General features: G+C 44.3%; 1 protein-coding gene across 5 annotated transcripts in view; it reads left to right on the forward strand.

The window, feature by feature from the left end:
• nrxn2b (neurexin 2b) overlaps nt 1–24778 on the forward strand; it is a gene marked incomplete at both ends in the record, with an annotated part of 555263 nt that overhangs the window by 394808 nt on the left and 135677 nt on the right. The window lies entirely within an intron of this gene.

The following is a 24778-nucleotide window of genomic DNA, read 5'->3' on the forward strand; positions in this document are numbered from 1 at the left end:
ATATGGAGACGCTCTCTCTTCCAGTCTCTGTGCCTCCCTCTGCTCTGTTCTATTATCCGTTATGTGTTCTGGGAGTTGAGATTCAAGACAGTCAACCACACCCGTTCCCATTTTAGGACATGGTAGCAGCTGCATAATGATTATTATAATTCATATAAGTAATCAGTGAATTGCAAAAGCAATCACAGTTTGTACTAAAACACTCCTTTATTGAGTCTAAGAGGAAACATTGCAAACCCAGTCACACACACAACATTTAAAACAACCCGGTCTACGAAAAAAAACATCGTCGTTGTGCATTTTTCAAGGGATATGTTGAATATGATATATGATATATGTTATGTTCTGACCCATTCTCTCAGTAGCCCCATACACAGGCTGCAGTGCTGGTGCGGTTACATGCTCTCCAAGATTGCCTTTCCTGCTCCTGGCACCAGATTTCATAGCAAGCTCAGGCCTCAAAGAAGCAAATCTTCCCAACCATGATGCAAATTAATTTTGATAACGATCTAAAGCACCACTGAGAAACCACTTTGTTTTTGCGGGGTAGCTCCATCACTCTTGTCTGTGTTATTTTGTATATTTTACTGTTGTTTTCACATCCATTTTTTTTTCTTCCCATGCTCACATCGTTTGTCGATATCCACAATCACAATGCAATTTAGAGTCAGTTATAAGAATCATCTCTAGAATATTAGAAATATTGATTTTGTATATGGACATGCATCATCTTTATCGTTACAAACTGTTTTGTTTTGCACCACAGACCTTCAGAGGCATTGAAAAAAAAACTAAATCTGTGTGTGTGTGTGTTTGTTACATTACAGCTATTGTGACACACAGATGCAAACAAGTGTCTCCCGTCCATACTAATTTATGGGATCACGTCTCCTTAATTACAGAAAGAAAATATTTTCTCTTTGGGGTCTATCAACTGGTATTGGTTTGACTTCTCTCTGTGAGATTTCTGCTGCTGCCCAGGTACAACTGAGATGGATGGAATTCAATTTCTTTGTTATATTAGTCTTAGTTAGCCTTTTGAAGGCTTGTCTCTCGTCCTCACTCTGATTTTTCTTTCTCTTTCTCTCTCTCACCCTGTGTCTGGCACATTTATTGTATGTACTTGTTCAGTTTAGTAGTGCAGAGAGAATGTAAACTAAGATTAAGGAACTGTTGGAAATCCTATTCAAAGAGCTACTATGAGGACCTTTCATCATTTTACTGATTCTCTGTCTTGCTCGGAGAGGACCGGCGTAGCAGCGAGGCAAAGCTCCAGATCCAGGTCTACCTGCTGCTGTCTGAGCTGGTTTCTGGTGAACCTGCATGATTGTGTCTGATTTCTGCAGACACAATGGCAAGTATTAAGAATAACTACATAGAAACAACAAATCTTATACTATTGTAGGTCATAGAGAGGCATCAGTATTCATTTAAAGACTGTTTCATAAACAGTTAAAAGCCCCGCATCTATAGGTCAATGGACAAAGAAAAGGGAACCAATGAGACTCCACAGAGGAAGTGGATTCATGTCATCATATCTGCACGCGTTCCGTGTCGGAACATTTCCTGGGTCCCCACTTTGGCTTTCCACTCTCCCAACCATTTCCCATCCATCCACTCATCTGCTGAGTCCAGCTGCAATCGACGTCAACTCCTCGCCAGTCTTGCGAGCGTGTCATCTACACTCTCCTCTCTCTTCCAAATGGAAGCTTGTGTTTTCAGGCCTGTTGAGCGGTGTTAGAAGGCTCCTGCTGAGGCTGGGAATGAAGACGTAACGATCTGAGCTGCGACACGGGTTTGGCACACCAACTCGGGGTGGGTTTAGTGTAGATTGGACAAAGAGTGTAGTCTAACAGATTTAGTCAGTCAAATTGACAGTAACCCAGCTGAGCATACGGATGGTATTTGGGAGAGTTTGTGTTGAGAGGTGTTGGCTCGTCTGTAGAATACCGTGCATTGTGGTGAACACAGGTCTCCTCTCTGTAGAGTCATCGTGATGCTTTACTCAAGTTTTTGTCAAACTTTCAGGTGTGGCTTGCAACGATGTCGCTGTGATGCAGAATACAACTGTTTGTGTGTGCTTTGTATGCATGTACAGGTACTGTATGCATGTGCTTTTATGTACTTCCTCTGGTTTGTTTGGTTAGTATAGTCCTCCAATGAAGGTTTGGATTCCAGTTTAATAAAAAGCACAGATACTGTAGCTTTAGCAGATTTTGCTCCAGGCATAATTTAACTTTAGTTTATGGTAATGAACTCGGCAACTTTTCCTCTGTATGGAAATTACCAAAAGATATTCGTCTAAAAAGCTATTTTAAAGTTCGGAGAAACACATTTATATTATCAATCACACCAACTGGAGCCTAATCTCTGTGTGAGCGTAAATTCCCTCAAAATGAAATAAACAAACAGCCAAGAAAACAGATTAATAAGTAAACACATAAACATATGAATAGATAAATATCTTCACAGCTCATTTTGCATTTTTGCATCTTACCCCCTGTGTAGCCGCACGGCTCTGCATCTGCTTTGCGCTGAACTCCACACCGGCAGCGCGTGGTTTAAATGGAGGTCAGTGGAAAGAGCAGGGGAATGAAGAGTCTATGAAGAGAATACTGAACGGTGGGCCGCACACACACAACTCATTCACACGCATACTTCCGGCGTACCTATGCGTAGATCAATCACAGGCGGCCACAGCAGGTGCTATCATGGAAACTGATGGGGTGCTGCAGGGGCGCCACAAGTCCTTTTCATCTGTCCAATTAGTTGCTGGCACAGGCGTGCCTTCTGTAAAAGCCTGCCTATTATAGCCAGGGGCCAGTTTGAGATACTTCTAGTTTGTGAAAGATTACATTGTCAAGTGAGTTTCATTCAACGTTGACAACAGCATACAGGAAGCTTACTGTTGAAATTGTGAGTATATTTCCTGTTGTGTTGAATGCAACCCATTATAGACCTGTACAGATTAATGGGAAGAAATACAATACAAGGAAAAGGCTTATTTACTTACGTGTTCCACCCTCAATGTGTGACATTGTTTACAGAACTCAAATGTATTACGTTAGCTATAGATTTTTGGGGAAATGTAATGTAAAGCGTTCTTCCTGCACACTTTGTTCCAATCCAATGAATGGCCTCCTGTTCATGCCCGGTAGCTTTTGTTTTCTTTCACAGTCTGGAAGATGTTGTTCTGTTAGCCCAGGGGCTGCGTCTCTCACTACCACCAGTACGAGCTGTAATCTAACTCATGAAACAGTCTCTGAGTGTGATTCTTTTTCCCAGGGGACTATCTTTGGTTTTAACCAAACACTCCGCTGGTCATTAGTTGCCTGCCGCAGTGAGTCTCCAACCTTCAGCTCGATGACTCTCAGAAATAGTTGAGAATTTAAAATGAAGAGGAAGAGCAGAGTTGTGATAAGCTGCCTCTGGTATTCACAAGTCATTGCAGCTATGCTTCATAAGTAACTAACACTGGACCCACTGCCCACCCAACTGTTTCTCCTGATCGCGCTGTGTTTCTGCTGTACCACTTGGGAGGCCAGTCAGAAAATGGACCTTTTCTGTTTCTGTGTAGCATCCAAGGTTTCGTCTCATCTTGGGAAAGACACCTGCCGAACTGATGTGATCCAGATTTTCAGAGTGTATGTTTTAGTCAGCTGTCTTAGAAAATGCACATGATCAGTTGAGAAAATGAAGACATTTTGTGATTAAATGAAATTGAAGCCTGAATTACATGATTCTGAAATGTTGGTCGTGGGTCAAAGAAAATATTTGAAACTGGCTTTGCAAGCTTAATGTACATGTAACTAAGTAGTTCAACTCTAATCCAGATATGCTGCGCTGCTAACTCTTATCTACTTATAACTCAATTATTTGCCAGCAACAATATCTGTTGACGCTTACAGCTGTCCGTACAGGTCGTATGTACAAGCCTTTTATTATGACCCATATTTGCCAAACACAGGACTTTCACCCAGGAGAATCCAAAAGTCAACATGTCATTTTAAATGACATATGTTACTACATTATGTGCATACTTAATCACCTCACGTAGTGACAAATGTACTTATTTGAACCGAAAAACATGATCTTTTCCAGAACCTATATAATGATATGTCGTATAAGTCGTTTTGGGAGTCATTGGCACCCGTTCTGTTGTTTCGGTATGAGGAGGACATGTTGTAATAAACTGGAGTCGTGTGAGTGAGTGCCAGTGAATATGAAACGCACATGTCATGTCATGAGCATGTCAAACCTGACATATAAAATAACACTTCTCTGGTTCAGACTAGAACTCAAATATTGATTTCCAAAACACCTCATTAAAACACGTCTACCACAGCAGCAGCTACGTTGGCTCAGTCTAAGGTGAGGTAGCACCGGTAGACTGACTAAGAGCCTGCCTGACCTGATTTCATCTTGTGATTAACACATCTTAAAGGTGTATTTATACACACATTTATTCCAGGGCTGTTACTAAGTTCTGCAGTGGTGGTGGTGATGATGGCAGAATGTTTTGATGACGATCGTTTTTTCCATTTATTTATTTTTTCATCATTTCACATCACATGTTAAGAGACACAATTAGCATTCTTATTTCAACAGCCATTGACACAAGTGCCACTTGTGCCCTCCTTGTGCAGACCAAATTTGTAGGGACAAAGAATGGCGTAGAAAAAATAACACTCCACTCACTCAACACTACGCGGCTGAACTCACCGTCTCCATTACACAAATATTGCATTTGCCAGAATGCACGTCAGACTTGTAACACACGTTATAGTGGAGCATACACGTTGTACTGCTGTTCATTTGTTTGTGATACAGTCAGCTTTCAACCCATCATGCCGCATCCCGTCTCCCACACACAAGTTATTACTTTAAGCCAGTGCAGCCAATTGAGTCGTCTCTGTTATTCTCATCACTGCAGTTGTCGAGACAGACAGACACACACACACACAGGCGTGATAAGGTGAGAGAGGCAGTAATATGTGTAGGCTGCTGTATATCATGCAAAGTATAAACTACTATTAATATAGGATGTACTTTTTTTTTATTTTCCTCCCACCTACGTTTCATTGCATTTGCTCTCGGAGCAGGCGTACAAACACACTCGTACACAGTTGTCGTGTGCTGCACAACGATCTTTGATTTAAATTCTCTGTTGGCAGTGCTGATCTGTAGGAGGCATGATAGCATTAGCGCTAATATCCCAGTCTATCAGTACATGCTGTGGTGTTACTGGATAATGGCCTTTTTTTTAACCAGGCGGAGGTGTTCTGTGTTTTGATGAAGGCAGCTGAGGAAAATGGAGAATGTAGTTTTGTGTGTGAAATGGATTCACCCTTTGTGCATTAAAAGTGGCACAGAACATTTGGAAACTGCCTCGCTATTGTTTTATGCTTAATTTGCTGTATTGCACATTAGAAGTACTGTGTGTGTGTGTGTGTGTGTGTGTGTGTTTGCATGTAAAGGTCCTATTTCAAACATGGACTGTTTGAAGGAGCCAGCCAGCTCAGACTTGTCTCAGATCAGCCAACTTCTGTCAACTTTTTTTTTGTGTTGTGCCTAAGCCACCAACAGTTAAATTGAGGAGAAAAAGTGAACCAGAAAAGAAAAAACGGAGAAGAAAACTATTTATCTCGCTCTGTTTGGCACCAATGTAGCTGTCATTTCTATTTTTTGTGTTCTTTTGTCACTTCTTCTTTTCTGTCTCTCCCCCCCCCAGTGCTTTGGTGGTTTCAGACCCCAGGATAAAATGCGGTTGTGTCTCTTGTCAAACGAGAAAACATCTCTTAGGACACGCCTTGTCATGGTGAGCTAATGCCGGTCCCTTCCAGGGCCAAACCTGTCTCTGGGTGCTCCAAGTTCTGCTCTGTGGGTGTCCGTGTGAAATTACCAAGTGCCTCATTGTCCTCTTTCTGTCCATAATGTCCCACTTTAAGTAGCAATTTCTGCTTCGCACAGAATGACCATAATATATCTGCAAGGGGCTAATGGGGACGTTGATCAATAACAATTACTTATTGATTTCTCCGTTGTGTGGAGCGATTTCTTTCAAAACTAATTTTCTAATTTGTGTGCTATTTGGCAACAAAACGCTCCCTTTTGAGTGTCAAGACCCTCCAAATCCTCAAGTAACCCTCGAGCTAATCAGGATTGAGTGTCTTGCACAAGGACACTTCAGCCGGCTGGAGGCTTGCTGAATAAATGGCTTTAAAACTTCAAACTTTTAGTTATTGACCAGTCAGACAGCACTATACATTCAAAATGCAATCTGCCATCTACCAGTTCAAACAATCTAACAAAACATTTGTTGTAGCCTCTCTATGAGGCAGTAATGCCCCATGGTGTGTTAAATTGTCCCCCTGTAGGTAATTTGCTAATATACTCATTCAGCTACTCTGCCTCTGAATGTTGCCACCAGTCCGTTGCCTTGCCTCAGGGTCCTCAGACCCTTGTGGCCCCAACGCGATCAATAAGAAGAGGGGGACATTCGATCGTCTCCTCGCCCTTCCCCCTCGTTCCTGCTTCACATCTGAGACGACAAATATACCCACATACGGTACAGCGTCCGCTCTCACGCTATCCTCACAGGGTCTCGCCGCCTCGCTCCCCTCCCCCCCTTTCCCCCCCACGTTCACACGCTTACCCTTTAATGTTCAACTTTACTGTCAAATCCCAAAGACAAATGTGTCCCATCGAAATTACATTTTTCTCAGCCGCCTCCGTAATCAGTGGTTCGTACATTTTCATTTCAATAAAAAGTAGCAAGGGGGCACCGTTGCAATGCAATGCCTGTCCAAGGTGGGGAATTGAAGGGCACCCGAGAGGGGGGGGTGGGAGGCTGTCCTGTTACGGCAGGAAGTTTGGCACCTTGTTGATGAGATCCCGACACTCGTTACAACTCGTGCGCCCTTGAGTCCACTCGATCAGTGGGAGGTAGTGGCTTGATGAACACTCCAAAGAGGCCAATTACATTATAACAAGCACCTCTGGAGTACCATTTGACCCGTAACTATGATTTCAACCTTCACAGATGTGACCCGCTGCTGCCTTCGCCGTGTAGAGGACCATCAGGAAGAAAAATAAATTGCGAAAGGATAGAGACAATATTATGCAACGGAAACGTCGGATGAGTGACATTGCATGCGACGCAGAAGGATTTAGTGACCGTGTGGAGGTGGGGGGGAACGTGGATGCGGAGGGCAGGAGTCGGACCCAGACTTAATGGCCTATGCAGCGGCGAGTAGCGAGGTAAATCAGCCTATAAATCCATGTGCTGATGTACCAGGCCAAGGCTTGGCACGGTCCCCTGCCAGCGGTTAGTGGTTGCTTTCCACCTGACTTCCTCCATTCTCCTGGCTCTTATTCCTCTCTCATTCTACCTCCAGTCTTCTCGTCCCCGTCGTGACACAGGCATCTGCGGCACTATTTTTGTGACGCCAAACCGATACAGCAGCTGGAAAGTTTGATCTGTAGTTCAATGCAGAAATCCACTTTTATTTTGAAACTTTGATAGAAACCTCTGGCATCTGTTGTTTTTCGGTTGGTGGGCTTTTACCCACAATGCCCATGATCTCAACCAGCTGTGAGCCTTTGTCTCATCACACCCCCGCTCTCTTCCATATTTCCTGTCTGTCTCTACGAAGAGACAAAAACATCCTTTTAAAGTGAATGCATGCAATATCAATACATGGATACAATAAATCCCAACACATGACGGCTTTATTGCGACATAATGCGGCTAATTTCATTTACGGTGCCATATATATGCTGGTGGCAGAGCTGCAACTCCTACACATAGACATTAGTTTACCGGGGAAGGAAGTGCATTTGTTGTGGATTTGCTGAAGCATCACCACTTCAGAAGGATACAGAAAAGAAACTTTGTTTGTGTGCCCGATTGCAAAAACGGTCAGGACGGGAAAATACATAATGATACCGAACAAAAATACTCCTATGTTGCTGACATTGTTCCTTAACTGATGCAAAAATATATGTTCGTACATGGCAATTATAAGGTGCTCTCAGCAGCACCGACAGCACTGTCCTTTTTGTCACACGGTGGTTCATACTTTGGCAGCGGTTTGACATGTATACAGGGCATCATTCACACACCTCATTCTATATCCGTCTAACCCAGGGCAATGTGTTCCGCAAGGGACGTCGACGAAGCCAAAGGCATTTGCATTGAGACACGCGGCGCGCGTCCTCATCCCTTGTCCACCCTACTGAGGAATGTCAAAGCATTGAAGCATTCACACTTTTTTCCAAGCCACTGGTTCTCATGATCCAGCCTGCAATTACCCGCAGTCCAAAAACAAAAGAAAAAAGAATGAAGACAAGCACTGCAGAGATAGGAATGCTGCTGCGTGTGTGTATGACTGTGGGTGGGGGGAAAAGTGAGTGCTGGGTATTTTCTGCCTCTTAGCCTTTCTATCCCTTGACATTTCCTTCGCAATGGCCCCGTTTGCTTCCTCTTGTCTTTTCGATTTGATCGTGAAAAGATCCAATGACGGAAAGGTACAGTGCTCTCTATGTTCTACCGTGTCATTCAGCTTAACTCCCCGAACACTCTGGCACAAAAATGAACTCCTTCATGGCCTTTTGTAATGCTAAGCCGTACCCGGATGCGTCACATTTAGACTCGCCCCTGTGGCTTAATGCAGTGTACATCGCTTGGTAGGCTGGACTATCTTGACTAATTGAAGCGCAGCGTGGTGTTTGATAAACAAGCTGTTCCCCCCGCTGCATGCGACTAATAGAATCTCCTCAGTTGAATTAATAATGGCGCAATAATTTAGTCCATGTTTATCTGTGACACTGGAGAATGCCACAAGCAGGGGAGGGAGACACTACGCTGCAAAAAGGAAATACATTCGAAACATAATTGATTATACCGAAATGATGACTACTTTTCAACCATATGTGATTAAGCTATTTTTAATTGCAGATATGTCTTTTCACTCACTCCAATATTTGTTTAATGTCAACTGCCATGAAGTGGCTTCATTTTGGGGATGGATTTTTCCTTGAAGGGCCGCTGTTTTCAACCATAGCGTAGCTTTAAGTGGCTACTGTCGAGTGGCTAGTTGGTTACGGACTGCCAAGTGCCACTTCACAGATTACTCAGTGCCTGCAGTGGAGTTGCCCCGTAGCAGAGTGGAGGATAAGAGTAAAACGCGATAACAACCTCTGGCAAATAGATACGTGCTTGCTTGGGGCCGGCGGTGAGCCGACGGAGACGGCTCGGATCTGTTCGCCAGGTAATTGTGTAAGGCCGAAGGCTGTCATTTATCTGTGATTGAAGCCGGCGTTTTGTTGGCGTTCACCTTGCCGCCCTCTCTTGATACACGGAATCAGCCCCGGTTTGCTCGTCGGATGGTTTCCATTAGTTGGGCGGTCAGGTGTATTAGAACAACTCCCTGGTGGATAACAGTCTTCTGTCAATCTCTTCCACTCTTATGCCAGCCTTCACAAAGGTTTCTCCTCATTCTCTCCGTTCATCTGCTATCGCTCCCTTGCCGATCGTTCATCCTGAAAGCCCTGAAATATGTTGACACGGCAATAATTAATCTCACAGTAATCGCGTATGTCGCTTTCTTTGACATGAGTGTGGGTCAAATTGCATGTGAGTGAGTGTTACCATCATTTTGACGTATCTGTGGTTTGCAGAAACCAACAATTCTCCTGGCGACTGAGTTGCATGATTTGTCTTTAAGTTACTGTCTTAGAACACACAGTATTGGCTGCTAGGCATTGCAATTACGCCAGTAACCGAGTCTGTGACGTTCAAAAAAGATCTGTGATGTGAGAGGCATGTACATCCAGCAGTTATTTCAACATTTTGTATACAGTCCAATATGTTTTATCTGCCAGACCGAATGCCAGCTAGGTCAAAGTTTATCTGGTGATGTGAAATAAAGGATATTGCGTTTGTTGGACAGTATAATAGCAACATATTTATGAGAATCCCTGTTATGTTGAGATTCTAATATTGATGGCAGCCCCCTTTTTTTCTCTTTTGTTCTTTTCATGAGCTCTGGCATGATCCGACTACTTAATAAGGAGCAGTAGATATGATTAGACACAATAAAAGGTGAAATACCTTCCGAATAAACATGTTGGATACGAGGAAGAGCAGGGAAGAAATGAACAGTAATGACCCAAACTGTTTGAGGATGGAAAGTAATTCAGTCTTAAAGCAATTCTGGTTGATTGACAGGCCTGGCGAGAGGCCTTGATTTCCCCACAGCGCCGTCGCTCCATCTTAAAGCTAGCCTCATACATAAAAAGACCACCAATTAGGAGTTAGTCAGAGCTGCCCACCGTCCTGGATTATGATTCCATAATTGAGTGTGCTGGAGGTCACTTCACTTACTCTATCGCTGCGGGGGGACTTTATTTGGAACCAGCCTTGCCAACAGAAGGTGATGGCTCGCTAATAGCTGCCAGCTTCAAGCAAAATTGCCTGTCAATAAAGGTAATTGGGCACATAAGCCATTGTGTGCACTGTCATCCCATCCACATCCATAACCTTAACAAAACAGTAATACCACCATACTGTTAAAACGGACCTGACATATAATAACCTCAGGTCAGACCGGAATTATTTTCCTTTTTTACGCTGCAAATGTCTCCTGTATTATTGCTATTTAACATGAGCTGTCAGATGCACAGAGCTCATCAGGTGTAATTGAGCAGTCAGCGCTGCTAGATGCCTTCTTTGTGGATTTAGCTGGATTAGTCCATCCTCGTCGCCGCGCTGCACCACACTATCAACTCTGGTGTTTTTTCCCCCGGATCCCTTTCTGCATTCAGTTCCTGCTCGTGAACTCATCACCGATCACATGTGAGGTCGAGCGATCACAGAGTGAGGCTACTGAGGGGAAGCTGAGAATAGCACCATACAATCAATGTAGCAAGCACTGAAATTCAAGGAGAGGAAGGAAGTGCATAGAAAATGCAATTGGTGCTTTGGGGTAGTGGGAGGCACTGAGGCAGTAAGCCAGCAGCTTAGGATCTCATATACATTACACAGGTGTAGTGTAGCTTTTTATTATCATACAGCTCATAAACGATAAAAAAAGGACATAAAGGAATTGATTTGTGTGGTTTTGCTGCAGGTAAGAACAAGACTGTAATATTAACTGGAAGTGAACTCACAAGTGAATCTCTTAAGCGGGAAATGAACAACCGGTTTAGTCCTGAAGGGGTTTTGGTCTGGTAGCAAAGAGACAGGAAAGAGGCTCTACCCTCCGGCCATTCTTCATCTTCATAGCTCCAATAAACCAGAAAACGTTCCGGTGTAAAAACGGGAAATTGTTTAGCAAATGGAGAAAACTGTAAAACGAGAGACAAAACACTCAGTAGATGGCAAATCTCAGCTCAGTATGTCCGTAAAATACAGTGGGAACCACAGTTTGGAGACGCATATCAGTGAAGCGTCCAGTCGCCACCCTGACTGTTCTCCCCTCTTGACTCTGTATCCCACCGTATCTCAGCCCTCATCACTCTCTTTCCGATCCCTCTCCCTTTCATCTCGCAGCTCCTTCTATTTCCCATGTATCATTTTTTGCCTGACCCGGGACCGTGTCAGCTGCTGATTGAAGCCATCAAGTATTTAGCGAAACGCTACAGAGTTCTGGCCAAAGTCCTCCTTTCAACTCCCGCCACTGACTCAGCTATGAAGCTGCCTGGTGAATTATTCACGAGTGCCCTTTCTTCCCCTTGGCTACCGACCTACACAGCTACTTCACTTTTGGACTACTTGGGTTTTTTAAGCCTAAGGTGGCAAATAAAGCAGGTTCCTTCTGGTTTCACTTCCATTGGGGATTCAAGCTGCGTTGGCCGGGCAAAGACGCAGCTTAATCTTTATATTTCAAATGATTCATGAGGCGCTGAGGCGGGCCTTTAAAGTGTCATCACGTGATATCCAGTTAAGAAACGCCATAAGGTTGATGGCTCAAAGGGGATACAGAGCCGGAACATAGGTTTTATATGTATTATCTGAGAACTGCTTCAGAAAATTAGAAAGCGATGGAGGAAAAAAAAGCATGTTTCAAATGGAGCTTTTGTAAAGCCCTATCTGGAGATTAGAGAATAAGCGAAGTTGCACATAACCTCTGCGGGGGAAGGCTATCACAGGAGGCTTCGTCTACAATGCCTGCTTATTCTTTAAAGCCAAATCAGCCCTTGTGTGTAGAGAGAACATCAGCTGTGTTTTTTAAGCAGCCGAGCATAGGTGACGGCACGTTCAAAGAGTGGAGAGGACTGGTAAAGGGATGTGTGGTGATGGTGTCTGGATTTACCATCAATGTCAATAGCAAGCGCAACAGAGTGCACAGTGCGGTCTCTTTGTGTTGTCAACGTGGGAGGCAGGCCTTTCACTTTCCCCAGGACTCGACCGCTGTGAAGCTCCCTGAGGCTGGTGTGCAGGAACAATGCACACACACACACACACACACACAGTCAGGCTGCATGACTACACCCACCCACCACGTAGCATGCTCAGAGTCTCTTTCTCTGAAGCACATAGAGCATGCCCACACATTCCTAATACAGCTTAATAGCTGTATCAAATCTTCCAAAATTAGATTCATTCATTTTGTGTTGAAGACATTTGTTTTATTGTAATCATCACTAAACTACAGCTTAGATCTGTCTTATTTGATAAGATGAGAAAGATGTGAGCAAGCACCTCAAAAAGCACCAGGCTGCCACAGCTCAACATGTGTAATGAGCTTTCAGTCAGCTTAAAGTTTCATGTTTTGGTTAGGCTGAGGAAAAGATTGTGGTTTAGGTCACAATAGGAATGCTTGTTCGCAGTAATAGTTAAGTACATAAGCTAATTTACAAAAGTAAGTCAACATTGACTTGGTTTCACATGGTGAAACGCTGTTTCGGGACCTGAAACACCGGCCTTATGGGTGAAAGTCCTGTTTGTTTGGCACGTCCATCCACCCCGACCTCCAAGCAGTCGTTCTCGCTCTTTATACTGCGTGAGTGTTAGCTGACACCAGAACATACAAGCTGTGGATGGCAGAGCCTTCAATACACCTCTTCTTCTCCTCCCAGTAGACACCGATCTTGCATTAGTTTTAACTGCCAACACAGCAGGCCAGTGTTGGCAACACGCATCACCAGTATTGACCGGGTTATTAGCTTCCCCTGACTGGTGCCATCACTGGTATAAATGATTATTGGACTGATGTAGAAGCAAATGATGCCACGTGTGGGCGAAAAGTCAGTCATCCGTGTGGGTTTTATTGACATCCTGACGTGGAATAGATGGAGGGAGGAAAGAGAGATGCAGAAAGACGTACACAGGTAAATGTGCTGTTCCCTTTGTCCTAGAAATGTCTCAATTCATAATTGCATTATAAAACCTGAGGTTGTATATTAAGAGATTCGTGACATGACTGGCGATAAAAAAAGAAAGTGCTTGTCTTTCCATCTCCGGGTACGTTCTCGTTATTTCTCTCTGAAGACCGTCTCTCCTCTGCTCACAAGGACGCCGTGGTGTCCCAGAGCGAAGACCCGTGTCTGTCAGTGCGTTAAATGGGAGGGGAGGCGGAGCAGTAGTATTTCAGGATATGGCTGAGGTCATCCTCCTGTTGTCGGAAGCGTAGCTACACGCCAGATGGGCCAAGCCCCTTTGTGAAATTAGCAAAGCAGTTGTCCTTGGTGGCATCGGCACTCTCACCAACACAGGCATCTTTTTTTTTTCTTCTTCTTTTTTTCAAAGACGCTGCAGTGCAATAGATTGAGGACAAATGATTAGCCGGGCGTTGTTGAATTAGCTCGGAGTAATCACGGTTTTCTTGTGTGTTTTCTCTTTGGAGTAGATGGAGTGTTGCTGATTAAATGTGTGGGCCTGGACGCGCGTGCTGCGTTTGTTTGCGTTCATGCACGCGCTGCATGTCTTCCTCTGCCATCGCTTGCTTGAGAGGTTGGAGCGCCAAGATTTTAGCAGTTTAAGGTTGAAGGGGGCCTCGAGTGGTTTCAACATGAAATAAATTGTGCTGTTGGAAACTGGAAATCTTCACGTGAACAGATGCAAATTGTGTAAATAAGATACATCACTTAAGTGGTAGACAATACTAACTGATGTCTCGTTTCCTTCCTTCTGATCCAACTAGTAGACTTTGTAAGGTCTGTGTTTCTGGGGTTGCTTTCTTCTCTTATATGTCACTGACATCTTTGAAACTCTCCTCCCACTATTTTCTCATCTTCTGGAAGCTATAATATGAGTAGAAAGCTATAGTGCGTACATCTTTAAGAAATAGTTCTGGCAGAAAAGTTCTCAGTACGACCATTGACTTTCAGACAGCAACTTAATCCATCCGTAATAAAGTTCAAATTGATCCACTGATTCTGAACACGGTGGGAGCAGTCAGATCAATTCTAAAAGTACGATAGCATACACAACTAATACATTACAATGGAGTCACCTAATAGGATGTTGTTGCTGTAAACAATGCAAAACATGAACAAGTCTTTTCTTTGCAAAATGTGTTTCTGAAGAAAACTTTCAAAATAAGATGCGTCACATCCACAGAAAGGCTTCAGAACCCTGTCTTCAATGTTACTAGCTCGCACGCTGAACTAGTAGTATCACATATCCCGTCAAACAACCGCCATTTATCCTCTCTGTGAAGAATACCTTGAAATGCTGTTTACTCACCAAGCTGCTCTTATTTTCCCTTGGAAGCAAATTGGATCGAATATAATGGCTCACTGTCATTTTCTCTTGCTTGCACAATTCTCTTACCTTTCCTTGGGCACTCGGCCCACTCCACAGCCTCCACCGCCGCGTCCTTCAGGGGAGGTGGAGGCACTGAAAGCAAAAAATAGCCACTCATATATCACTACAGTCGCGCATCCTTGTTCGCTCCTCGTCTCTCACTCCATCTCCCTATTGTCTTTTAAACAAAGGGGCATGAATATCAGCAAGCGTGTTAACCCCTTGAGAGCGCTGCGTTGACCCACCACCTTGCACCTCCTACGCCTCTCTCCACATCTCCACGGTCAATTCTGAGCTCTGGCATGATAAAATATGATAAAAGCAGTACGAGTGTATTCATGTGAGCTGAATGAGAAAACACATTTGATGATTGGATTTAGTCTGACTTGCCCAAGGATCTTCTCTCATGGAGAAGATTCGCCTTTCACAACCGTCCTCCATTTCTCTTTCAGCCTTCGGCTCTTTTTGGTGTCCGGGTGTGGTGGAGTGTTTTCCTAAGTCCTGATTTTGAAAGTTTCTTTTTTTTAACGGATAATCTTCATAATGAATTTAGAATCAGTGTTTTTTCGTCCCTAAATACCTAAAGTCCAAATTTAGCCAGGCACCTATATTTCTGTTAATGCATGTGATTAGAGTTTGACTTACTAAAGCAGCAGCTAATTACATTATCAGCAACAAGTGCTTTCTAGTTAATGCTATCGCCGTATTGGATTAGCACCTCGGCGAACATCAGGCTCCAGTTGCAGTCTAATGACTGCACAGCCACGACTCTCTGTACGCACTTTGTTTACGGTTATGAAATAGTTACATTAAGTTGATTTATCAGTTTTTTTCTGTTTTTCCGTTCTCTGATGCTTTGCTTCTCCCCTGCACACTTGTCACTGAGATTTATGTGCAATGCAGGGTTAATTTAAATTCCTATAGCAGCCCTGCACATATCATTGCCTTGCTTTTTAGAGGCAGGGATTTTTCCCAACAAAACTGACTCTTGCAAATTGCGTGAATCCATCAGAAAGAGCATTAAACCATGCTGATCGTATCTTTGCACGATACTCACTTTAAATGCATATAAATGAAGGAGAGAGGTGCAGCGATTGCACACGGCGCTCCGCTGTGCCTGGTCGATAAATAACAGACATTTCCTTAATTGAACAATGGGTTTGGAAAAAGAGGACTTTGCAAATGTGGCCGTTAGTGTAAACAAACACCAGCCAATACACACAGCTCTTTGCTGGTGTACGTGCAACTTCACTGTGTATCTGTGCAACAGCATTTTAAGGAAAAACAGATACGTAAGCACTAATGAATTATACATCTAACTACGGCATGCCAGACGCTTGACCTGCATTGCTCCATGCACCTCCAGGGGAAGTTGCGGAACCCACCTTCCCTCCATCTGTGTTCTGTTTTTTAGTGTGTGTGTGTGTGACACCTCCGTGTTAGAGCGGAGGGGAGAGCCTGCGCCATTGAGATTGATCAGATGCAGCATCAGAGCGGACAGGCCTCTGATTTGTAGACGGTAATGATCACATATGTCAGGTGCTCAGCACAAATATCCACTCACTGCAGATCACATGCACGCTGTTAGAAGCACATGCACGAAAAAAAATGTTGCTAGCCTGCTAAGGCCAGGTTATGCACGTAAAGGCAACACATTAAAACTATATAAGTGAGCCCTGATTGGTCTACTGAACTGCAGTGAAATTTGCCTTTCCTGCAAACGGGTTTCTTCCTGTACATGTGGTGAGATGAGGTGGCGTCGTTTTACACTGAGAACTTGCTCTACTGTCAAACTCCATTGAAGCTGAGCTGGAAGTAACTCGAACCAGCATTCTGCCTTTTCTGTTATTCAGCCAACAAGTGCAATTCAGAGAAGTCTCAAACCCGCCCATGAGTATGTCTAAAACTGTGGCCACTGTCATACTCTTGTACTCCAAGCCCTCACAAAAACACAAGACCTGGCAGCTCACTATCTTATTAAAACCTCTAAAGCATTGTGAGGCTATGCCAGTGAGGCTGTGATTTGACTGATGTGTTGTGCGGATGTTTGTGCGTGAGCGCCCTCAGAAGCAACCACAATATCAGCCCAGGCCTAATAATGATTCCTAATAGGGAGCAGTAATTGGAAATAGCAACTTCATTAGTGAGTGACAGCAGAAGGTGATAAGACAGGGGAATACTGTGTAGCCAGTGATGCTAGAAACTCATTATCTGCAATGCATGCCCCACTCCTTAATTATTTGAGAGGATCTTCACACTCTTTAGAGCCTCCCCCTCTCTCTTTGACTCGACACTCTTAAGTAGTTTCTTTAAAAATATTTGGGGTGCCTCTGTTATCTGTCTTTGGAAGGTGGAGGGCCTTGGGATGAAAGTGATGAAACAGAAAAAAGGAGCCGTAATGAGAATCTCCGGCGCTTTGGCCTTTGATGCAAAGTACATGCAGCTATCCATATTTCCTTTATTTAATTATTTTGTGTGTGGTTTAGCCTCACTGCAGACTGACGCAGTTGTTTGATTTTTAATATGCCCAACCTTACTTGCCCACATTTTTCATTAGCAGCCTATTATTGCTACCCAAATACAATATGTCACCGGCAACTTTAGCTTTAGCACGCAGCCAAAACGGTTCCTCATTTCTCCTGTGAATGTGAGGTTCATTAAAATGAGCACTCTCGAGGGAACATAGAGCTTACGTGTTGCCTGTATATTATACGCTGTATACTGAAGCCTTCAGCATGCGAGGTAATTTAAAGAAAATAATTTAACCTCCCAGCTTTGCCCCTACAGATCACAGACTTGACCTCTGACCCTGATTAAAGATCTATGCTTCGGTTAAATGCTAAGGAAAGTTGCTCCAATGCTTCCTTACACACTGGACCGTCCTTTATGAAATGGATGGAAATATTGCAGACCCACCACAGCAGACCCGCGTACAGACAGCATACTCCATTGCATAATAACGTAGCCTCGTTTAAGTGAATTCTCTCTGACTCTGACCTCATGATGTTTTTCATAGAGGTCAAGAAAAAGTGTTTAGGAAAAGATATAGGACAAATACGATGTTAGAATTATTCCACCACAGCCCCAGCTCCTCCAGCTCCTGACCTTCAAACACAGCCTGCAAAAACGTCAACGAGAGTTAGGGACATTTTAAATGTCTCCCGCATTGGCTTGACCGAGACACATTTGTGGTTGTGTTTAGACTATAGAGCTGTAACATAACTGCCAGCAAGATTTCTGAAGAGACCAGCAACGAGGCTAAGTCTGAGTGCATGTGTGTCGAGAATAGGACCTGATGTAGAGTTTCATTATCTTACAATATCTTCCTCTCAATTTGCCGGTGATTGGCTGCCACTGAGAGGGTGGACGAGACAAGGGGAGACAAAGGGAGATGCAAAGATTGAGAGAAGGAGAGAGCACTTGAACTCCTGAGTGGCCTCGGTGATGCTAATGCTCTATTCAGAGACAGAAGGGGGAGGGAAAAAAAGATTTGAAATGGTAAAAGTGATTGAGGGAAACAGGGGAGTCGGGAAGGCTAATGACACTGAATAGACAAGATCACAGTGATTGAGCGAAGAGATAAGATTACATCTGATTATCTTTGATAATATCTTTTAAGCATTGAGATCAAAGGCAGACAGGAATGGAGTCTGAGAACAAGGAAGCTCATGCACAAGGCATATAGAGATGTCAGCTCCAGAAGTGTGGCGGACCAGATACTCAATACATGCTTTTGATCAAACGCGAAGACCAGACGTCACGAAATCCAGGATTGAAAAGGTCAAACGTATCACGCCTATTGTCAAGCAGGTTCTGGCATTGCGCTCACGCACAAAGCTCATGTTGCGGCAGGATGTAATGGGGGGATGATTAGCCTGCTCTTTGTGTTGTCCTTTGTGCCATCTCCATGCCAGCTCCACATGCCTGGAGGGGCTGCCAGCTGTTGGGGCGGTGTGACGGCCTACAGGGGGAGGTTATGACCAATTGCATCGTCACATAGCAACAGCCATCGTACGATCAATACAGCGACATCATTCAGGATTATGAGTATAGATTGGGAAGCATCAGGAACACCCCGTAAGCAGGGTGGATCCAGCGAAGCGACGGCACGCATTCCAGCCTGAAGGTGAACAGTGCAGCATGACAAACAAACGCAGAGGGCCCAGGTATTCTGGTTCCAATCAGTGGATGTTTTAGAGGGAGATTCCAGCATCTTGTGGCCATCTGTGGTCGTGACAAGACTAACGATATTGTGTTTACTGTCGGAGACCAGCCAAGACAGCAGCGACGCTGCAGCCAAAGAACTGTCTCATCCATCCTGGTTGGAATTCAAATGGATCACCCACGCCGGGATCAATACTGCATGATAATGATGTGGTGACATTCGGAGAGCGGGACCGTTCACGCCAATGTGTGTTTGCGACCATCACGGCATTTGAATTTACAGTCAGACAATCATCCTTGTTTTCCCTGCATTTGGTCAGCGGTACCAGAAACATTATTGCTTTAACTCGTTTCTTACTCATCTTTTTATTTAGCTTTTGCCAAAATTAGCAATTATGTCCTCTCTTCCTTTCCACGCTAAGGATGACTCATGCTGTGATTTATGTTTCTGTGAATCACCGAAGGAGAAACCAGATAACTTTGATGTGCAACATTGTTCTGATCTCTTTGAACTGAGTAACAAAACAATGGTGAGAATATGTCCACCCAGAGACGTGTCTACCACTGCTCATTTTATTTAGCATTATGAAAGAAGACCGTGAAGATCAAACAGCATTGGGTTGGACTCACCTTTCTAGTACTTGCTGGAGGAAGCACCAATATTACTACTTTAATATGTTCCTGTATCAGCTTTCTGAACACACCTTATGAGGCTTTAAGAGGAGACACCTCATGCAGGCAAAAGAAACATTTTGAGATTTTGGGCCGTTTTGCTTTCATAGCTTGTCTTTCATACAATGGAGAGAAAGCATCCACAATTCACATTCGCATTAGATATGGCCTCAATTACAAAGTCCGTGGTGATTTCTATTAGTTAAAAACTTTGGCCTTCGTCCACCAAACTCCACTGCCCCCCCCCACACAGACCGCTGAAACTGATTCAGAGGGCAGCTAGCTTTATGAGCACCATCAGCAATCTATCATCGAGGTCCTGGACAGCCCTTGAGCACCATTGATCCCTCCTCTCTGCACAATGTGCATATATGCCCCCCCTATACATCACTGGATAACGCCTCATCAAGAGAGATGGATCAAACAAAGCTGCAAGCTTGGTCTGCAGTAGAGATACTAAATATTTCGGAGGGTGCTTGCCCTGCTGATTAATGGCTTCATAAAATGTCCACAGCTACCCGTCATCTTTAGGCAGCTTTTCGATCACAGGATACTGTCAGAGAGGCTCTGTTCGGAGCTTCGGGCAACGGGTGAAATTTGAATCTGATTTGTGCTTGTTTGTTTTTTATTACATCGAAACATTTATCAGCATCCTCAGCATCCTCCGCATCCGGCAATTAGTGTCAAGAGGGTCAACCGTCTGGTTTACGGAACTATTTTTGTTCCTCTTTCGTCCTGCTGCATCTCTCCATATTTTCTGCTCATCATTGTCTCATAATCTCTCCTCTCTCTTCATATGCTTCCCTACTTTTTCAGCCGGTCCGGTCCGTCCGGCTCCTAAAAATGAGTTGGCTGCATTGTAGTGAGACACTATTAATTACCTTGTCATCCCTCGACAGTTGTCAGTGACAGGTTTTAGACCGGCTCTCTGAGGAGGTGGGCGGACACTGGCGCTAAATTAAAAAGCTGGGAGAGCTTGTCATATCCTGTCATTGGTATATTTAATGAATGTGCGCGCGTCTGTATTTGTGTGTCTAGTCTAGCGAAAGGACAGAGTGATAGACGTGCCGAATAACAACCAGATGGGCGGAATGAGAGCGTCAGACACGTATCGACTAAGTGAGAGACCAAGAAACCGCTGGTGTTACCGGGCATAGGTCTTCAGACAAAGGGGAACGAGGCCAAAACAAAGCATAGGCGGCAACCAGAGCGCAGCAGGAGAGCAGGCCCTATCATTTCTAAAATGCATAACACACGCCGGTGGTATCTGAAGCGTGCACAGAGAATAACTTTTGATAGTGTTCCTCATTATCTTTGTCATTCTCCCAAAAGCTATTTTGAAGGCAACGTTCTACATATGGGTCCCTGTTGTAGTAGGAAGAACAGATGTCTTCTCTGATAGGCTGATGTAGTACAGAAAGTTTCCTGCATTTTGCATCTTGGATACATTGTTTGAGGCTCTGGGGGCAGGGTTGTATTTCTGGGGTCATGTTAGAAAGTGGACATTCATAGACTTTTAAACCTTTAGACCGTTTACCTGCATTCAACCAAAGCCTGCTTGAATGTGATTGGGCAATACTACTCGGCCTATATACGGAAACCAGAAATCTTCCTATACCAAAATCTTGACCCGCTGGCTGCAGACTCTGGCATTTTCACAGCCTGTCTGATCTCAGTCTCTGTTAACAGTTGGGTGGGTGCTACAAGCAACAACACCGTGGGTCGGGACAGCGTTACCAGCGTCAACTCCTCTAAATCTTTACCTTGCAAATAGTTGTTTGCTGCTATAGTAATGCCCTGCATTTTGAATTCAGCACCTTTTAACTAAACCATTTTTCGAGGTAAAAGCCAAAATGTTGGTGATACAGAAGAACTGTTGTGCTTACACCTACAGGAAAAATGGAAGAATGGAATCACTGTCCGCATTTCAAAGAGTCCTTGAGCAAGGCACAGACACTTAATTTCTCCTAATAGGCAGGCCAGCATCTTTAATGGAAGGTCCGCAATCCTTGCTGTATGAATGTGTGTGATTGAGTGGCACATTGTAAAGCACTTTGTCCGCTAAGATGGAAAGGCCCTATAAAAATACAATCCATTTACCATCCCTTTAACTATGACATTGGTCTGCAGTTATGGATGCTTTAATGGACAGCTATACATTTCCTGTTAGCCTTTATTTTCTCTTGAAGATCATGTTGGCTAACCAGGGTGTTGTTGTGGCTCCGTCCCACCTCAGTCATTTTAGTGTAGCGTTGCTTACAGCAATATAAAAGTTGTGCTATTCAGATGCTTTCTAATTCAGCACATCACATAACAAGCTGAGCCACGCCGCCATCTCTTGAGTTTTTCCCTGAAGAGAGATGGAGATTTGTTGTTGAGATATACCACCCTCCTACTTCACCTAATGGAAAAGCCATGTCATCCTTCCCAGGGCCTTTCCCCCCTTCACACTGCAGCGGCACATAACAGGCATGCTGCTAGGGATCCGTGTGTACGGGACTCGGGAGACGTGGCCAATCCTCCGTGGTGGTGTTTATCCCGGTCCAGACCTGTGTTTGGCCTGGCGAGTGTGAACAAGCTGCAGCAGCCCGGGGGAGCTGTCCGTGGTGCTGAAACCAAGGATCTCTCCTCCACTGCTGGGACTGCTTAGCCACCAGAGCAGAATATGTATTACACTGTCTTCACAGGCAGATGCATTTTTGAGATCATTTCATCCGTTACTTTAAGTGTAAAAGTGCAAATGAATTATCGCCGCCTATTTGTTTGCCTCCTCCTATTAAGATTCACGTTTAATCTAATGTAATTATTTTCCTGCCGTGTACACGGGTTTTCATTTTAAATGAATGCCAGCATATAAAAGCACTATTTGCCAATATAGATTCCAGGTTTGTTGTAATGTGATGAACAAAAGATTTACAATGTAGCCCCAAATCTCATTTTGATTAATATGCACACAAAAGATAACCAACCGCACAGTCAAGTTCTCTATAGGAGCTCTATATGACATTCAGAGAATGAATATAGCAGCAAACGGCTATTTGTAAGGATATAACGTCTACCTGAGCAGAGAGTGAGGTCTCCCTCTGTGTGTGTTGTTATCCGAGCTTCTCTGTGCTTTGTTTACGTAGCCTGTCCAGCTGTGCGTGCATGTTAGTACATGTGAGTCCCTGTGTGTGCATCCACTGCCTAGCTGATCGCTCATACGGCGGTTACCATTGTGGAGGCGTAGCACACACCTTCCGGTTCCCCCTCAGTGTAACGCTGTTAGCTCTATTAGCGCTGGTTTATTTGTTTGAACTGTTAGCTTCTAGCCGACGGCTCAACGCCGTGTGGAGTCTGTCTCTGAGTCATTTTTCAAAATGAATTATGGAATGTGCAGAAGATTGTTAGCGCTTTATAAAATTTAGAAAAGGTCACAGGTATGAAAATTCATATCAAAAGTTGATTGAAATTCCTTTACTTCTTTAATCCTGCTCAGTGAAGAAAAGATTATAACTGTAGAAAAGTATCAACCTGATTGCCTGAGCTAACATTTTCAATGGAGAGGCCTATTTAAATCTCCTCAGGTTAGTCATTCAGGTCGCAGGTCAAAGACGCTTTTTGTGGATCTAAGGTGTCAAAATGAGGAAGACAAATTGAACTGTCCCGCTTAGTGTGGTGCTTGAGATGAAACTGTCCCGCTTAGTGTGGTGGTTGAGATGATAGGCGATAGCAGGCCGCGGCTAGTGCTATTAAACGCACCTGGGGACTTAAACGTGGGAGAAAGTCTATTGTGAGGGCTCTGTTATTTTCAATCCTGCACTGAAGAGGGTATGATGTTACTGCGGTATTACATCTTGAAGAAAATGCTTAGGATGGTGAAAGAAAGAAAAAAAAAAAAAAGGGGGGTCAGGGGGTGAGAGAGTGAAAAGAGCCCTGGGAAATCTCCGGCCCCATCTCGCGGGCACCTCGGCTTCACTGTTCCTCTCGCTCACCTCACTGACTTTCAATCGCTGGAGCCAATTTGCTCGGAGAGAAACCCCACACTGGCAAGAAATGAAACCGCCTCCACTCGACACACACCTAACCGGCAGCACCCCCCCCCCCCGCTCTCCAGTCTTCCCAGCACATCAAAGGCCTGGAAGAGGAACATGGGGACTCGCTCGGTTGCCTCTTTGCCTCTCCCCTCTTCAATTTGTACCGCAGCCTCACTCTTGGGTTTCTTCTGCCAACTGTTGGCCCCAGAAAGAGAGAGAAGGAGAGGGAGACTGTAAGAGATGTGCAATATTCTTCTGCTGCAGTGGCGTCACAAGGAATAGAGGAATTGATCAAGTTGGGATTCTTTGCCTACTGCTGCTGTCTTTATGCAACCGCACAGGAAACAGCCGTGGCCCGGGGTTGGATTTTATAATTACTTGGGACCGAAGCACTTGAAGGCAGAGAGTTTGAAAAGCTACATTTTACAAGAACAACTTGAAGGCATCACGCGAATGAGCACGGTGTCTGCTGTGATATATTCCAGGCCAGTTGAGGCAGAAAAAAGCGAGGCTGAGAGACTGAAGGAGACAGGAAGCAAAGGTAGAGAAGGGACAAAAAACAGACATGAGAGAGTGGAGGGTTGTTTGCCTGAGGCGCTGGCTCTCCCCAGCACCGTGGTGGCAGTTTCAGGGGCTTGAGACTGTAAATAATTTACCGTCTCACCTCGAAGAACACACACACGCACTGCACACTCGAGCCTTCTGCCTTTCACATACACACGCAGACTTTGTTTGACAAAGGCCATTTCAGTTTCTTCTGGGAGTGCCAGCCACATTACTCTATCATTTCATGATTTGTTTATTTTCTGTGCTGACATACAAGAGAATAGAGAGGGAATGTGGGGGACAAAGGTAACTCCGGGGCCAAGAACTAACGCACACGTGCGGTGGAGGACAAGCGGTGTCCATGTTAGTTTCCCCTACATGTCCTGTCCTTTATACTCCTGGGACTTTTCATTCTCAAAGGTCCTGGTGCTTGTTCAAACAACTTCACAGCAGGCTGATCGCCCCATCGCCATCACTGAACACCGCGTAGTGCCGGCACTAAATTACCTCTTTGTTTGTTATTATCATCCTAACATTTAATTGCATTTGGAAATGCCCAGAGGGAGCAGGATGCACCCTTTTACCGCGGCATTGTAACCGTTTTATAGTTTTTCTGTCGCTGGCGTGA

Source organism: Pholis gunnellus (assembly GCF_910591455.1).
Source record: "Pholis gunnellus genome assembly, chromosome: 23".
Taxonomy (NCBI): Eukaryota; Metazoa; Chordata; class Actinopteri; order Perciformes; family Pholidae; genus Pholis; species Pholis gunnellus.